The sequence below is a fragment of the Bombus pascuorum genome, chromosome 10 (genome assembly GCF_905332965.1).
Source record: "Bombus pascuorum chromosome 10, iyBomPasc1.1, whole genome shotgun sequence".
In the NCBI taxonomy this organism is placed as follows: domain Eukaryota; kingdom Metazoa; phylum Arthropoda; class Insecta; order Hymenoptera; family Apidae; genus Bombus; species Bombus pascuorum.
Window position 1 is genome coordinate 4,658,080 of NC_083497.1, and position 21,790 is coordinate 4,679,869.

Here is a 21,790-nt window from a genome sequence, read left to right on the forward strand (position 1 = left end):
TATAAGGTAATACTACATAACGTTCTACGTCATAAGGTAATGCTATTTAACGTTATACGTTATTACGTATTAGTATATAACGTTATACGTTATTACGTAATAGTATAAAACGTTATACGTTATAAGTTTATACTACATAACGGTATACGATATAAGGTAATACTATATAACGTTATACGTTATTACGTAATAGCATATAACGGTATACGCTATAAGGTAATAGTATATAACGTTATAAGTTATTACGTACTAGTATATAACGTTATACGTTATTACGTAATAGTATATAACGTTATACGTTATACTACATAACGTTATACGTCATAAGGTAATACTGCATAACGTTATACGTTATTACATAATAGTATATTACGTTATACGTCATATGCCAATACTACATAACGTTATACGTTATAAGGCAATACTACATAACGTTCTACGTCATAAGGTAATGCTATTTAACGTTATACGTTATTACGTATTAGTATATAACGTTATACGTTATTACGTAATAGTATATAACGTTATACGTTATAAGTTTATACTACATAACGTTATACGTCATAAGGTAATACTGCATAACGTTATACGTTATTACGTAATAGTATATTACGTTATACGTCATATGCCAATACTACATAACGTTATACGTTATAAGGTAATACTATATACCGTTATACGTTGTTGCATAATAGTATATAACGTTATACGTTATAAGGTAATACTACATAAAGTTATATGTTATAAGGTAATACTACATAACGTTATACGTCGTAAGGTAATGCTATATAACGTTATACGTAATTACGTATTAGTATATAACGTTATACGTTATTACGTAATAGTATATAACGTTACACGTCGTGAGGTAATACTATATTACGTTATTCGTTATTACGTAATAGTATATAACGTTATACGTCATAAGCTAATACTATATAACGCTATACGTTATTACGTAATAGTATATAACGTTATACGTCGTAAGGTAATGCTATATAACGTTATACGTAATTACGTATTAGTATATAACGTTATACGTTGTTACATAATAGTATATAACGTTACACGTTATAAGGTAATACTATATAACGTTATACGTTATAAGGTTATACTACATAACGTTATACGCCATAATTTAATGCTATATAACGTTATACGTTAGCACGTAATAGTATCTAACGTTATACGTAAGTGCGTAATAGTATATAATGTTATACCTTATAAGGTTATACTACATAAAGTTATACGTCATAAGGTAATACTGCATTACGTTATGCGTCATATGGTAATACTATATAACGCTATACGTTATAGGGTAATACTATATAACGTTACACGTCATTACGCAATAGTATATGACGTTATACGTCATAAGGTAATGCTATATAACGTTATACGTTATTACGCAATAGTATATAACGTTATACGTCATAAGGTAATACCATATAACGCTCTACGTTATAGGGTAATATTTTATATCGTTACACGTTATTACGCAATAGTATATAGCGTTATACGTCATAAGGTAATGCTACATGACGTTATACGTCATAAGGTAATGCTGCATAACGTTCTACATCATATGATAATACTATGTAACGCTATACGTTATAGGGTTATACTATATAACGTTATACGTTATTACGTAATAGTATATAACGTTATACGTTATAAGGTAATACTATATAACGTTATACGTTAGCAACGTAATAGTATATAACGTTATACGTAAGTACGTAATAGTATATAACGTTTTACGTTATAAGGTTATACTACATCACGTTATACGTCATAAGGTAATACTGCATAACGTTATACGTCATAAGGTAATGCTATATAACGTTATATGTTAGCACGTAATAGTATATAACGTTATACGTAAGTGCGTAATAGTATATAACGTTATACGTTATAAGGTTATACTACATAACGTTATACGTCATAAGGTAATACTATATAACGCTATACGTTATAGGGTAATACTATATAACGTTACACGTTATTACGCAATAGTATATAACGTAATACGTCATAAGGTAGTACCACATAACGTTTTACGATATACGGTAATAGTATATAACGTTATACGTTATAAGGTAATACCACAGGACGTTATACGTTATAGGGTAATACTATATAACGTTATACGTTATAAGTTTATACTACATAACGTTATACGTCGTAAGGTAATGCTATATAACGTTATACGTTAGCACGTAATAGTATCTAACGTTATACGTAGGTGCGTAATAGTATATAACGTTATATGTTATAAGGTTATACTATATAACGTTATACGTCATAAGGTAATACTATATAACGTTATATGTTATTACGAAATAGTATATAACGTTATACGTCATAAGCTAATACTATATAACGTTATACGTTATTACGTGTTAGTATATAACGTTATACGTTATTACATAGTAGTATATAACGTTATACGTCATAAGGTAATACTATATAACGTTATACGTTATAAGGAAATATTACATAACGTTATACGTCATAAGGTAATACTGCATAACGTTATACGTCATATGGTAATACTATATAACGCTATACGTTATAGGGTAATACTATATAACGTTATACGTTAGCACGTAATAGTATATAACGTTATGCGTAAGTACGTAATAGTATATAACGTTATACGTTATGAGGTTATACTACATAATGTTATACGACATAAGGTAATACTGCATAACGTTATACGTCATAAGGTAATACTGCATAACGTTATACGTCATAAGGTAATGCTATATAACGTTATACGTTAGCACGTAATAGTATATAACGTTATACGTAAGTACGTAATAGTATATAACGTTTTACGTTATAAGGTTATACTACATAACGTTATACGTCATGAGGTAATACTGCATAACGTTATACGTCGTAAGGTAATGCTATATAACGTTATACGTTAGCACGTAATAGTATATAACGTTATACGTAAGTGCGTAATACTATATAACGTTATACGTCATAACGTAATACTGCATAACGTTATACGTCATAAGGTAATGCTATATAACGTTATACGTTAGCACGTAATAGTATATAACGTTATGCGTAAGTACGTAATAATATATAACGTTATACGTTAAAAGGTTATACTACATAACGTTATATGTCATAAGGTAATACTATATAACGCTATACGTTATAGGGTAATACTATATAACGTTACACGTTATTACGCAATAGTATCTAACGTAATACGTCATAAGGTAATACCACATAACGTTTTACGGTATACGGTAATAGTATATAACGTTATACGTTATAAGGTAATACCACAGGGCGTTATACGTTATAGGGTAATACTGTATAACGTTATACGTTATAAGTTTATACTACATAACGTTATACGTCATAAGGTAATGCTATATAACGTTATACGTTAGCACGTAATAGTATCTAACGTTATACGTAGGTGCGTAATAGTATATAACGTTATACGTTATAAGGTTATACTATATAACGTTATACGTCATAAGGTAATACTATATAACGTTATATGTTATTACGTAATAGTATATAACGTTATACGTCATAAGCTAATACTATATAACGTTATACGTTATTACGTGTTAGTATATAACGTTATACGTCATAAGGTAGTACTATATAACGTTATACGTTATAAGGCTAGTATTACATAACGTTATACGTCATAAGGTAGTACTGCATAACGTTATACGTCATATGGTAATACGATATAACGCTATACGTTATAGGGTAATACTATATAACGTTACACGTTATTACGCAATAATATATAACGTTATACGTCATAAGGTAATGCTATATAACGTTATACGTTATTACGCAATAGTATATAACGTTATACGTCAATAAGGTAATACCATATAACGCTCTACGTTATAGGGTAATATTTTATATCGTTATACGTTATTACATAATAGTATATAACGTTATACGTCATAAGGTAGTACTATATAACGTTATACGTTATAAGGTAATATTACATAACGTTATACGTTATAAGGAAATATTACATAACGTTATACGTCATAAGGTAATACTGCATAACGTTATACGTCATATGGTAATACTATATAACGCTATACGTTATAGGGTAATACTATATAACGTTATACGTTAGCACGTAATAGTATATAACGTTATGCGTAAGTACGTAATAGTATATAACGTTATACGTTATGAGGTTATACTACATAATGTTATACGACATAAGGTAATACTGCATAACGTTATACGTCATAAGGTAATACTGCATAACGTTATACGTCATAAGGTAATGCTATATAACGTTATACGTTAGCACGTAATAGTATATAACGTTATACGTAAGTACGTAATAGTATATAACGTTTTACGTTATAAGGTTATACTACATAACGTTATACGTCATGAGGTAATACTGCATAACGTTATACGTCGTAAGGTAATGCTATATAACGTTATACGTTAGCACGTAATAGTATATAACGTTATACGTAAGTGCGTAATACTATATAACGTTATACGTCATAACGTAATACTGCATAACGTTATACGTCATAAGGTAATGCTATATAACGTTATACGTTAGCACGTAATAGTATATAACGTTATGCGTAAGTACGTAATAATATATAACGTTATACGTTAAAAGGTTATACTACATAACGTTATATGTCATAAGGTAATACTATATAACGCTATACGTTATAGGGTAATACTATATAACGTTACACGTTATTACGCAATAGTATCTAACGTAATACGTCATAAGGTAATACCACATAACGTTTTACGGTATACGGTAATAGTATATAACGTTATACGTTATAAGGTAATACCACAGGGCGTTATACGTTATAGGGTAATACTGTATAACGTTATACGTTATAAGTTTATACTACATAACGTTATACGTCATAAGGTAATGCTAAATAACGTTATACGTTAGCACGTAATAGTATCTAACGTTATACGTAGGTGCGTAATAGTATATAACGTTATACGTTATAAGGTTATACTATATAACGTTATACGTCATAAGGTAATACTATATAACGTTATATGTTATTACGTAATAGTATATAACGTTATACGTCATAAGCTAATACTATATAACGTTATACGTTATTACGTGTTAGTATATAACGTTATACGTCATAAGGTAGTACTATATAACGTTATACGTTATAAGGCTAGTATTACATAACGTTATACGTCATAAGGTAGTACTGCATAACGTTATACGTCATATGGTAATACGATATAACGCTATACGTTATAGGGTAATACTATATAACGTTACACGTTATTACGCAATAATATATAACGTTATACGTCATAAGGTAATGCTATATAACGTTATACGTTATTACGCAATAGTATATAACGTTATACGTCAATAAGGTAATACCATATAACGCTCTACGTTATAGGGTAATATTTTATATCGTTATACGTTATTACATAATAGTATATAACGTTATACGTCATAAGGTAGTACTATATAACGTTATACGTTATAAGGTAATATTACATAACGTTATACGTCATAAGGTGATACTGCATAACGTTATACGTCATATGGTAATACTATATATCGCTATACGTTATAGGGTAATACTATATAACGTTACACGTTATTACGCAATAGTATATAACGTTATACGTCATAAGGTAATGCTATATAACGTTATACGTTATTACGCAATAGTATATAACGTTATACGTCATAAGGTAATACCATATAACGCTCTACGTTATAGGGTAATATTTTATATCGTTAGACGTTATTACGCAATAGTATATAGCGTTATACGTCATAAGGTAATGCTACATGACGTTATACGTCATAAGGTAATACTGCATAACGTTATACGTCATATGATAATACCATGTAACGCTATACGTTATAGGGTTATACTATATAACGTTATACGTTATTACGTAATAGTATATAACGTTATACGTTATAAGGTAATACTATATAACGTTACACGTTAGCACGTAATAGTATATAACGTTATACGTAAGTACGTAATAGTATATAACGTTTTACGTTATAAGGTTATACTACATAACGTTATACGTCATAAGGTAATACTGCATAACGTTATACGTCATAAGGTAATGCTATATAACGTTATACGTTAGCACGTAATAGTATATAACGTTATACGTAAGTACGTAATAGTATATAACGTTTTACGTTATAAGGTTATACTACATAACGTTATACGTCATGAGGTAATACTGCATAACGTTATACGTCATAAGGTAATGCTATATAACGTTATACGTTAGCACGTAATAGTATATAACGTTATGCGTAAGTACGTAATAGTATATAACGTTATACTTTATGAAGTTATACTACATAACGTTATACGTCATAAGGTAATACTATATAACGCTATACGTTATAGGGTAATACTATATAACGTTACACGTTATTACGCTATAGTATATAACGTAATACGTCATAAGGTAATACCACATAACGTTTTACGATATACTGTAATAGTATATGACGTTATACGTTATTAGGTAATACCACAGGACGTTATACGTTATAGGGTAATACTATATACCGTTATACGTTATAAGTTTATACTACATAACGTTATACGTCATAAGGTAATGCTATATAACGTTATACGTTAGCACATAATAGTATATAACGTTATACGTAAGTGCGTAATAGTATATAACGTTATACGTTAAAAGGTTATACTACATAACGTTATACGTCATAAGGTAATACTATATAACGCTATACGTTATAGGGTAATACTATATAACGTTACACGTTATTACGCAATAGTATATAACGTAATACGTCATAAGGTAATACCACATAACGTTTTACGATATACGGTAATAGTATATAACGTTATACGTTATAAGGTAATTCCACAGGACGTTATACGTTATAGGGTAATACTATATAACGTTATACGTCATAAGGTAATACTATGTAACGTTATATGTTATTACGATATAGTATATAACGTTATACGTCATAAGTTAATACTATATAACGTTATACGTTATTACGTGTTAGTAGATAACGTTATACGTTATTACATAATAGTATATAACGTTATACGTCATAAGGTAATACTGCATAACGTTATACGTCATATGGTAATACTATATAACGCTATACGTTATAGGGTAATACTATATAACGTTACACGTTATTACGCAATAGTATATAACGTTATACGTCATAAGGTAATGCTATATAACGTTATTCGTTATTACGCAATAGTATATAACGTAATACGTCATAAGGTAATACCACATAACGTTTTACTATATACGGTAATAGTATATAACGTTATACGTTATAAGGTAATTCCACAGGACGTTATACGTTATAGGGTAATACTATATAACGTTATACGTTATAAGTTTATACTACATAACGTTATACGTCATAAGGTAATGCTATATAACGTTATACGTTAGCACGTAATAGTATCTAACGTTATACGTAGGTGCGTAATCGTATATAACGTTATACGTTATAAGGTAATACTATATAACGTTATATGTCATTACGAAATAGTATATAACGTTATACGTCATAAGCTAATACTATGTAACGTTATACGTTATTACGTGTTAGTATATAACGTTATACGTTATTACATAATAGTATATAACGTTATACGTCATAAGGTAATACTATATAACGTTATACGTCATAAGGTAATACTATATAACGTTATACGTTATAAGGTAATGTTACATAACGTTATACGTCATAAGGTAATACTGCATAACTTTATACGTCATATGGTAATACTATATAACGCTATACGTTATAGGGTAATACTATATAACGTTATAGGTTAGCACGTAATAGTATATAACGTTATGCGTAAGTACGTAATAGTATATAACGTTATACGTTATGAGGTTATACTACATAACGTTATACGTCATAAGGTAATACTGCATAACGTTATACGTCATAAGGTAATGCTATATAACGTTATACGTTGGCACGTAATAGTATATAACGTTATACGTAAGTGCGTAATAGTATATAACGTTATAAATTATATGGTTATACTACATAACGTTATACGTCAAAAAGTAATACTATATAACGCTATACGTTATAGGGTAATACTATATAACGTTACACGTTATTACGCTATAGTATATAACGTAATACGTCATAAGGTAATACCACATAACGTTTTACGATATACTGTAATAGTATATGACGTTATACGTTATACGGTAATACCACAGGACGTTATACGTTATAGGGTAATACTATATAACGTTATACGTTATAAGTTTATACTACATAACGTTATACGTCATAAGGTAATGCTATATAACGTTATACGTTAGCACGTAATAGTATCTAACGTTATACGTAGGTGCGTAATAGTATATAACGTTATACGTTATAAGGTTATACTATATAACGTTATACGTCATAAGGTAATACTATATAACGTTATATGTTATTACGTAATAGTATATAACGTTATACGTCATAAGCTAATACTATATAACGTTATACGTTATTACGTGTTAGTATAAACGTTATGCGTTATTACATAATAGTATATAACGTTATACGTCATAAGGTAATACTACATAACGTTATACGTCATAAGGTAATGCTATATAACGTTATACGTTAGCACGTAATAGTATCTAACGTTATACGTAGGTGCGTAATAGTATATAACGTTATACGTTATAAGGTTATACTATATAACGTTATACGTCATAAGGTAATAATATACAACGTTATATGTTATTACGTAGTAGTATATAACGTTATACGTCATAAGCTAATACTATATAACGTTATACGTTATTACGTGTTAGTATAAACGTTATGCGTTATTACATAATACTGCATAACGTTATACTTCATATGGTAATACTATATAACGCCATACGTTATAGGGTAATACTATATAACGTTATACGTTAGCACGTAATACTATATAACGTTATACGTTAGTACGTAATAGTATATAACGTTTTACGTTATAAGGTTATACTACATAACGTTATACGTCATAAGGTAATACTGCATAACGTTATACGTCATAAGGTAATAGTATATAACGTTATACGTTAGCACGTAATAGTATATAACGTTATACGTAAGTGCGTAATAGTATATAACGTTATACGTTATAAGGTTATACTACATAACGTTATACGTCATAAGGTAATACTATATAACGCTATACGTTATAGGGTAATACTATATAACGTTACACGTTATTACGCAATAGTATGTAACGTAATACGTCATAAGGTAATACCACATAACGTTTTACGATATACGGTAATAGTATATAACGTTATACGTTATAAGGTAATACCACAGGACGTTATACGTTATAGGGTAATACTATATAACGTTATACGATATAAGTTCATACTACATAACGTTATACGTCATAAGGTAATGCTATATAACGTTACACGTTATTACGCAGTAGTATATAACGTTATACGTCATAAGGTAATGCTATATAACGTTATACGTTATTACGCAATAGTATATAACGTTATACGTCATAAGGTAATACCATATAACGCTCTACTTTATAGGGTAATATTTTATATCGTTACACGCTATTACGCAATAGTATATAGCGTTATACGTCATAAGGTAATGCTATATGACGTTATACGTCATAAGGTAATACTGCATAACGTTATACGTCATATGATAATACTATATAACGTTATATGTTATTACGTAATAGTATATAACGCTATACGTCATAAGCTAATACTATATAACGTTATACGTTATTACGTGTTAGTATAAACATTATACGTTATTACATAATAGTATACAACGTTATACGTTATAAGGTTATACTATATAACGTTATACGTCATAAGGTAATACTATATAACGTTATATGTTATTACGTAATAGTATATAACGTTATACGTCATAAGCTAATACTATATAACGTTATAGTTTATAAGGTAATATTACATAACGTTATACGTCATAAGGTAATACTGCATAACGTTATACGTCATATGGTAATACTATATAACGCTATACGTTATAGGGTAATACTATATAACGTTATACGTTAGCACGTAATAGTATATAACGTTATGCGTAAGTACGTAATAGTATATAACGTTATACGTTATGAGGTTATACTACATAACGTTATACGTCATAAGGTAATACTGCATAACGTTATACGTCATAAGGTAATGCTATATAACGTTATACGTTAGCACGTAATAGTATATAACGTTATACGTAAGTGCGTAATAGTATATAACGTTATACGTTATATGGTTATACTACATAACGTTATACGTCATAAGGTAATACTATATAACGCTATACGTTATAGGGTAATACTATATAACGTTACACGTTATTACGCTATAGTATATAACGTAATACGTCATAAGGTAATACCACATAACGTTTTACGATATACTGTAATAGTATATGACGTTATACGTTATAATGTAATACCACAGGACGTTATACGTTATAGGGTTATACTATATAACGTTATACGTTATAAGTTTATACTACATAACGTTATACGTCATATGATAATACTATGTAACGCTATACGTTATAGGGTTATACTATATAACGTTATACGTTATTACGTAATAGTATATAACGTTATACGTTATAAGGTAATACTATATAACGTTATACGTTAGCACGTAATAGTATATAACGTTATACGTAAGTACGTAATAGTATATAACGTCTTACGTTATAAGGTTATACTACATAACGTTATACGTCATAAGGTAATACTGTTTAACGTTATACGTCATAAGGTAATGCTATATAACGTTATACGTTAGCACGTAATAGTATCTAACGTTATACGTAAGTGCGTAATAGTATATAACGTTATACGTCATAAGGTAATACCATATAACGCTCTACGTTATAGGGTAATATTTTATATCGTTACACGCTATTACGCAAATGTATATAGCGTTATACGTCATAAGGTAATACTGCATAACGTTATACGTCATATGATAATACTATATAACGTTATATGTTATTACGTAATAGTATATAACGTTATACGTCATAAGCTAATACTATATAACGTTATACGTTATTACGTATTAGTATAAACGTTATACGTTATTACATAATAGTATATAACGTTATACGTTATAAGGTTATACTATACAACGTTATACGTCATAAGGTAATACTATATAACGTTATATGTTATTACGTAATAGTATATAACGTTATACGTCATAAGCTAATACTATATAACGCAATACGTTATTACGTGTTAGTATAAACGTTATACGTTATTACATAATAGTATATAACGTTATACGTCATAAGGTAATACTATATAACGTTATACGTTATAAGGTAATATTACATAACGTTATACGTCATAAGGTAATACTGCATAACGTTATACGTCATATGGTAATACTATATAACGCTATACGTTATAGGGTAATACTATATAACGTTATACGTTAGCACGTAATAGTATATAACGTTATGCGTAAGTACGTAATAGTATATAACGTTATACGTTATGAGGTTATACTACATAACGTTATACGTCATAAGGTAATACTGCATAACGTTATACGTCATAAGGTAATGCTATATAACGTTATACGTTAGCACGTAATAGTATATAACGTTATACGTAAGTGCGTAATAGTATATAACGTTATACGTTATATGGTTATACTACATAACGTTATACGTCATAAGGTAATACTATATAACGCTATACGTTATAGGGTAATACTATATAACGTTACACGTTATTACGCTATAGTATATAACGTAATACGTCATAAGGTAATACCACATAACGTTTTACGATATACTGTATTAGTATATGACGTTATACGTTATAAGGTAATACCACAGGACGTTATACGTTATAGGGTAATACTATATAACGTTATACGTTATAAGATTATACTACATAACGTTATACGTCATAAGGTAATGCTATATAACGTTATACGTTAGCACGTAATAGTATCTAACGTTATACGTAAGTGCGTAATAGTATATAACGTTATACGTTATACGGTTATACTACATAACGTTATACGTCATAAGGTAATACTATATAACGTTATACGTTATTACGCAATAGTATATAGCGTTATACGTCATAAGGTAATGCTACAGGACGTTATACGTCATAAGGTAATGCTATATAACGTTATACGTTATAACGTAATAGTATATAACGTTATACGTTATTACGTAATAGTATATTACGTTATACGTCATATGCCAATACTACATAACGTTATACGTTATAAGGTAATACTATATAACGTTTTACGTTATTACGTAATAGCATATAACGGTATACGCTATAAGGTAATAGTATATAACGTTATACGTTATAAGTTTATACTACATAACGTTATACGTCATGAGGTAATACTGCATAACGTTATACGTTATTACGTAATAGTATATAACGTTATACGTTATTACGTAATTGTATATAACGTTATACATTATTACGTAATAGTATATTACGTTATACGTCATAAGAAAATACTACATAACGTTATACGTTATAAGGTAATACTATATAACGTTATACGTTATAAGGTAATACTACATGACGTTATACGTCATAAGGTAATACTGCATAACGTTATATGTCATAAGGTAATGCTATATAACGTTATACGTTAGCACGTAATAGTATATAACGTTATACGTCATAAGCTAATATTATATATCCTTATACGTTATTACGTATTAATATATAACGTTATACTATACTACGTAATAGTATATAACGTTATACGTCATAAGGTAATACTGCATAACGCTATACGACATAAGGTAATACTACGTAACGTTTTACGTTGTACCGTAATAGTATATAACGTTATACGTTATAAGGTAATACTACATAACGATATACGTTAGCACGTAATAGTATATAACGTTATACGTAAGTACGTAATAGTATTTAACGTTATACGTTATGAGGTTATACTACATAACGTTATACGTCATAAGGTAATACTGCATAACGTTATACGTCATAAGGTAATGCTATATAACGTTGTACGTTATTATGTAATAGTATATAACGTTATACGTCATATGGTAATACCATATAACGCTCTACGTTATAGGGTAATATTTTATATCGTTACACGTTATTACGCAATAGTATATAGCGTTATACGTCATAAGGTAATGCTACATGACGTTATACGTCATAAGGTAATGCTATATAACGTTATACGTTATTACGCAATAGTATATAACGTTATACGTTATAAGGTAATACTATATAACGTTATACGTTAGCACGTAATAGTATATAACGTTATACGTAAGTACGTAATAGTATTTAACGTTATACGTTATGAGGTTATACTACATAACGTTATACGTCATAAGGTAATACTGCATAACGTTATACGTCATATGATAATACTATGTAACGCTATACGTCATAGGGTTATACTATATAACGTTATACGTTATTACGCAATTGTATATAACGGTATACGTCATAAGGTAATACTATACAACGTTATACGTTATAAGGTAATATTACATAACGTTATACGTCATAAACTAATACTGCATAACTATATACGTCATATGGTAATACTATATAACGCTATACGTTATAGGGTAATACTATATAACGTTACACATTATTACGCAATTGTATATAACGTTATACGTCATAAGGTAATGCTATATAACGTTATACGTTATTACGCAATAGTATATAGCGTTATACGTCATATGGTAATACCATATAACGCTCTACGTTATAGGGTAATATTTTATATCGTTACACGTTATTACGCAATAGTATATAGCGTTATACGTCATAAGGTAATGCTGCATGACGTTATACGTCATAAGGTAATGCTATATAACGTTATACGTTATTACGCAATAGTATATAACGTTATACGTTATCAGGTAATACTATATAACGTTATACGTTAGCACGTAATAGTATATAACGTTATACGTAAGTACGTAATAGTATATAACGCTATACGTCATAAGCTAATACTATATAACGTTATACGTTATTACGTGTTAGTATAAACATTATACGTTATTACATAATAGTATACAACGTTATACGTTATAAGGTTATACTATATAACGTTATACGTCATAAGGTAATACTATATAACGTTATATGTTATTACGTAATAGTATATAACGTTATACGTCATAAGCTAATACTATATAACGTTATAGTTTATAAGGTAATATTACATAACGTTATACGTCATAAGGTAATACTGCATAACGTTATACGTCATATGGTAATACTATATAACGCTATACGTTATAGGGTAATACTATATAACGTTATACGTTAGCACGTAATAGTATATAACGTTATGCGTAAGTACGTAATAGTATATAACGTTATACGTTATGAGGTTATACTACATAACGTTATACGTCATAAGGTAATACTGCATAACGTTATACGTCATAAGGTAATGCTATATAACGTTATACGTTAGCACGTAATAGTATATAACGTTATACGTAAGTGCGTAATAGTATATAACGTTATACGTTATATGGTTATACTACATAACATTATACGTCATAAGGTAATACTATATAATGCTATACGTTATAGGGTAATACTATATAACGTTACACGTTATTACGCTATAGTATATAACGTAATACGTCATAAGGTAATACCACATAACGTTTTACGATATACTGTAATAGTATATGACGTTATACGTTATAATGTAATACCACAGGACGTTATACGTTATAGGGTTATACTATATAACGTTATACGTTATAAGTTTATACTACATAACGTTATACGTCATATGATAATACTATGTAACGCTATACGTTATAGGGTTATACTATATAACGTTATACGTTATTACGTAATAGTATATAACGTTATACGTTATAAGGTAATACTATATAACGTTATACGTTAGCACGTAATAGTATATAACGTTATACGTAAGTACGTAATAGTATATAACGTCTTACGTTATAAGGTTATACTACATAACGTTATACGTCATAAGGTAATACTGTTTAACGTTATACGTCATAAGGTAATGCTATATAACGTTATACGTTAGCACGTAATAGTATCTAACGTTATACGTAAGTGCGTAATAGTATATAACGTTATACGTCATAAGGTAATACCATATAACGCTCTACGTTATAGGGTAATATTTTATATCGTTACACGCTATTACGCAAATGTATATAGCGTTATACGTCATAAGGTAATACTGCATAACGTTATACGTCATATGATAATACTATATAACGTTATATGTTATTACGTAATAGTATATAACGTTATACGTCATAAGCTAATACTATATAACGTTATACGTTATTACGTATTAGTATAAACGTTATACGTTATTACATAATAGTATATAACGTTATACGTTATAAGGTTATACTATACAACGTTATACGTCATAAGGTAATACTATATAACGTTATATGTTATTACGTAATAGTATATAACGTTATACGTCATAAGCTAATACTATATAACGCAATACGTTATTACGTGTTAGTATAAACGTTATACGTTATTACATAATAGTATATAACGTTATACGTCATAAGGTAATACTATATAACGTTATACGTTATAAGGTAATATTACATAACGTTATACGTCATAAGGTAATACTGCATAACGTTATACGTCATATGGTAATACTATATAACGCTATACGTTATAGGGTAATACTATATAACGTTATACGTTAGCACGTAATAGTATATAACGTTATGCGTAAGTACGTAATAGTATATAACGTTATACGTTATGAGGTTATACTACATAACGTTATACGTCATAAGGTAATACTGCATAACGTTATACGTCATAAGGTAATGCTATATAACGTTATACGTTAGCACGTAATAGTATATAACGTTATACGTAAGTGCGTAATAGTATATAACGTTATACGTTATATGGTTATACTACATAACGTTATACGTCATAAGGTAATACTATATAACGCTATACGTTATAGGGTAATACTATATAACGTTACACGTTATTACGCTATAGTATATAACGTAATACGTCATAAGGTAATACCACATAACGTTTTACGATATACTGTAATAGTATATGACGTTATACGTTATAAGGTAATACCACAGGACGTTATACGTTATAGGGTAATACTATATAACGTTATACGTTATAAGATTATACTACATAACGTTATACGTCATAAGGTAATGCTATATAACGTTATACGTTAGCACGTAATAGTATCTAACGTTATACGTAAGTGCGTAATAGTATATAACGTTATACGTTATACGGTTATACTACATAACGTTATACGTCATAAGGTAATACTATATAACGTTATACGTTATTACGCAATAGTATATAGCGTTATACGTCATAAGGTAATGCTACAGGACGTTATACGTCATAAGGTAATGCTATATAACGTTATACGTTATAACGTAATAGTATATAACGTTATACGTTATTACGTAATAGTATATTACGTTATACGTCATATGCCAATACTACATAACGTTATACGTTATAAGGTAATACTATATAACGTTTTACGTTATTACGTAATAGCATATAACGGTATACGCTATAAGGTAATAGTATATAACGTTATACGTTATAAGTTTATACTACATAACGTTATACGTCATGAGGTAATACTGCATAACGTTATACGTTATTACGTAATAGTATATAACGTTATACGTTATTACGTAATTGTATATAACGTTATACATTATTACGTAATAGTATATTACGTTATACGTCATAAGAAAATACTACATAACGTTATACGTTATAAGGTAATACTATATAACGTTATACGTTATAAGGTAATACTACATGACGTTATACGTCATAAGGTAATACTGCATAACGTTATATGTCATAAGGTAATGCTATATAACGTTATACGTTAGCACGTAATAGTATATAACGTTATACGTCATAAGCTAATATTATATATCCTTATACGTTATTACGTATTAATATATAACGTTATACTATACTACGTAATAGTATATAACGTTATACGTCATAAGGTAATACTGCATAACGCTATACGACATAAGGTAATACTACGTAACGTTTTACGTTGTACCGTAATAGTATATAACGTTATACGTTATAAGGTAATACTACATAACGATATACGTTAGCACGTAATAGTATATAACGTTATACGTAAGTACGTAATAGTATTTAACGTTATACGTTATGAGGTTATACTACATAACGTTATACGTCATAAGGTAATACTGCATAACGTTATACGTCATAAGGTAATGCTATATAACGTTGTACGTTATTATGTAATAGTATATAACGTTATACGTCATATGGTAATACCATATAACGCTCTACGTTATAGGGTAATATTTTATATCGTTACACGTTATTACGCAATAGTATATAGCGTTATACGTCATAAGGTAATGCTACATGACGTTATACGTCATAAGGTAATGCTATATAACGTTATACGTTATTACGCAATAGTATATAACGTTATACGTTATAAGGTAATACTATATAACGTTATACGTTAGCACGTAATAGTATATAACGTTATACGTAAGTACGTAATAGTATTTAACGTTATACGTTATGAGGTTATACTACATAACGTTATACGTCATAAGGTAATACTGCATAACGTTATACGTCATATGATAATACTATGTAACGCTATACGTCATAGGGTTATACTATATAACGTTATACGTTATTACGCAATTGTATATAACGGTATACGTCATAAGGTAATACTATACAACGTTATACGTTATAAGGTAATATTACATAACGTTATACGTCATAAACTAATACTGCATAACTATATACGTCATATGGTAATACTATATAACGCTATACGTTATAGGGTAATACTATATAACGTTACACATTATTACGCAATTGTATATAACGTTATACGTCATAAGGTAATGCTATATAACGTTATACGTTATTACGCAATAGTATATAGCGTTATACGTCATATGGTAATACCATATAACGCTCTACGTTATAGGGTAATATTTTATATCGTTACACGTTATTACGCAATAGTATATAGCGTTATACGTCATAAGGTAATGCTGCATGACGTTATACGTCATAAGGTAATGCTATATAACGTTATACGTTATTACGCAATAGTATATAACGTTATACGTTATCAGGTAATACTATATAACGTTATACGTTAGCACGTAATAGTATATAACGTTATACGTAAGTACGTAATAGTATATAACGTTATACGTTATGAGGTTATACTACATAACGTTATACGTCATAAGGTAATACTGCATAACGTTATACGTCATATGGTAATGCTATATAACGTTATACGTTAGCACGTAGTAGTATATAACGTTATACGCTATAAGGTAATACTACAGGACGTTATACGTTATAGCGTAATACTATTTAACGTTATACGTCATAAGGTAATACTATATAACGTTATACGTTATTACGTAATACTATATAACGTTATACGTTATAAGGTAAGATTACATAACGTTATACGTTATATGGTTATACTACATAACGTTATACGTCATAAGTTAATACTATATAACGCTATACGTTATAGGGTAATACTATATAACGTTACGCGTTATTACGCTATAGTATATAACGTAATACGTCATAAGGTAATACCACATAACGTTTTACGATATACGGTAATAGTATATAACGTTATACGTTATATGGTAATACCACAGGACGTTATACGTTATAGGGTAATACTATATAACGTTATACGTTGTAAGTTTATACTACATAACGTTATACGTTATAAGGTAATGCTATGTAACGTTATACGTTAGCACGTAATAGTATCTAACGTTATACGTAGGTGCGTAATAGTATATAACGTTATACGTTATTACATAATATTATATAACGTTATACGTCATAAGGTAATGCTACATGACGTTATACGTCATAAGGTAATGCTATATAACGTTATACGTTATTACGCAATAGTATATAACGTTATACGTTATAAGGTAATGCTACTAGACGTTATACGTCATAAGGTAATGCTATATAACGTTATACGTTATAAGGTAATACTACATAACGTTATACGTCATAAGGTAGTTCTGCATAACGTTATACGTCATAAGGTAATACTATATAACGCTATACGTTATAGGGTAATACTATATAACGTTACACGTTATTACGCAATAGTATATAACGTTATATGTCATAAGGTAATGCTATATAACGTTATACGTTATTACTCAATAGTATATAACGTTATACGTCATATGGTAATACCATATAACGATCTACGTTATAGGGTAATATTTTATATCGTTACACGTTATTACGCAATAGTATATAGCGTTATACGTCATAAGGTAATGCTACATGCCGTTATACGTCATAAGGTAATGCTATATAACGTTATACGTTATTACGCAATAGTATATAACGTTATACGTTATAAGGTAATACTATATAACGTTATACGTTAGCACGTAATAGTATATAACGTTATACTATACTACGTAATAGTATATAACGTTATACGTCATAAGGTAATGCCATATAACGTTGTACGTTATTATGTAATAGTATATAACGTTACACGTTATAAGGTAATACTATATAATGTTATACGTTATAATTTAATACTACATAACGTTATACGTCATAAGGTAATACTATATAACGCTATACGTTATAGGGTAGTACTATATACCGTTACACGTTATTACGCAATAGTATATAACGATATACGTTAAAAGGTAATACTATATAACGTTACACGTCATAAGGTGATACTGTATAACGTTATCCGTTATAAGGTAATACTATATAACGCTATACGTTATAGGGTAGTACTAGATACCGTTACACGTTATTACGCAATAGTATATAACGATATACGTTAAAAGGTAATACTATATAACGTTACACGTCATAAGGTGATACTGTATAACGTTATACGTTATAAGGTAATACTATATAACGTTATACGTTAGCACGTCATAGTATATAATGTTAAACGTAAGTACGTAATGGTATATAACGTTATACGTTATAACGTTATACTACATAACGTTATACGTCATAAGGTAATACTGCATAACGTTATACGACATAAGGTAATACTACATAACGTTTTACGTTGTACCGCAATAGTATATAACGTTATACGTTATAAGGTAATACTACAGGACGTTATACGTTATAGCGTATTACTATTTAACGTTATATTTTATAAAGTAATACTACATAACGTTATCCGTTGTAAGGTAATACCACATAACGTTATACGTTATAAGGTAATACTATATAACGTTATACGTTAGCACGTAATAGTATATAACGTTATACGTAAGTACGTAATAGTATATAACGTTATAGGTTATAAGGTTATACTACATAACGTTATACGTCATAAGGTAATACTGCATACCGTTATACGTCATAAGCTAATACTATATATCGTTATACGTTATTACGTATTAATATATAACGTTATACTTTACTACGTAATAGTATATAACGTTATACGTCATAAGGTAATGCTATATAACGTTATACGTTATTACGTAATAGTATATAACGTTACACGTCATAAGCTAATACTATATATCGTTATACGTTATTACGTATTAGTATATAACGTTATACGTTATTACGTAATAGTATATAACGATATACGTTATAAGGTAATACTATATAACGTTATACTTTATAAGGTAATACTACATGACGTTATACGTCATAAGGTAATACTACATAACGTTATATGTTATAAGGTAATACTACATAACGTTGTACGTCGTAAGGTAATGCTATATAACGTTATACGTTATAAGGTAATACTACATAACGTTATACGTCATAAGGTAGTTCTGCATAACGTTATACGTCATAAGGTAATACTATATAACGCTATACGTTATAGGGTAATACTATATAACGTTACACGTTATTACGCAATAGTATATAACGTTAAACGTCATAAGGTAATGCTATATAACGTTATACGTTAGCACGTAATAGTATATAACGTTATTCGTCATATGCTAATACAATATATCGTTATACGTTATTACGTATTAATATATAACGTTATACGTTACTACGCAATAGTATATAACGTTATACTTCATAAGGTAATACTACATAACGTTGTACGTCAGAAGGTAATACTATATAACGCTATACGTTATAGGGTAATACTATATAACGATACACGTTATTACGCAATAGTATATAACGTTATACGGCATAAGGTAATGCTATATATCGTTATACGTTATTACGCAATAGTATATAAGGTTATACGTCATAAGGTAATACTATATAACGTTATACGTTATTACGTATTAGTATATAACGTTATACGTTCTTATGTAATAGTATATAACATTATGCGTCATAAGGTAATGCTATGTAACGTTATACGTTATTACGTAGTAGTATATAACGTTATTCTAAATAAGGTAATACTACATAACGCTGTACGTCATAAGGTAATACTACATAACGTTATATGTTATAAGGTAATACTACATAACGTTTTACGATGTACCGTTATAGTATATAACGTTATACGTCATGTGGTAATACTATATAACGTTATACATTATTACGTAATAGTACATAACGTTACACGTTATACGATAATACTATATAAGGTTATACGTTATAAGGTAATACTACATAAC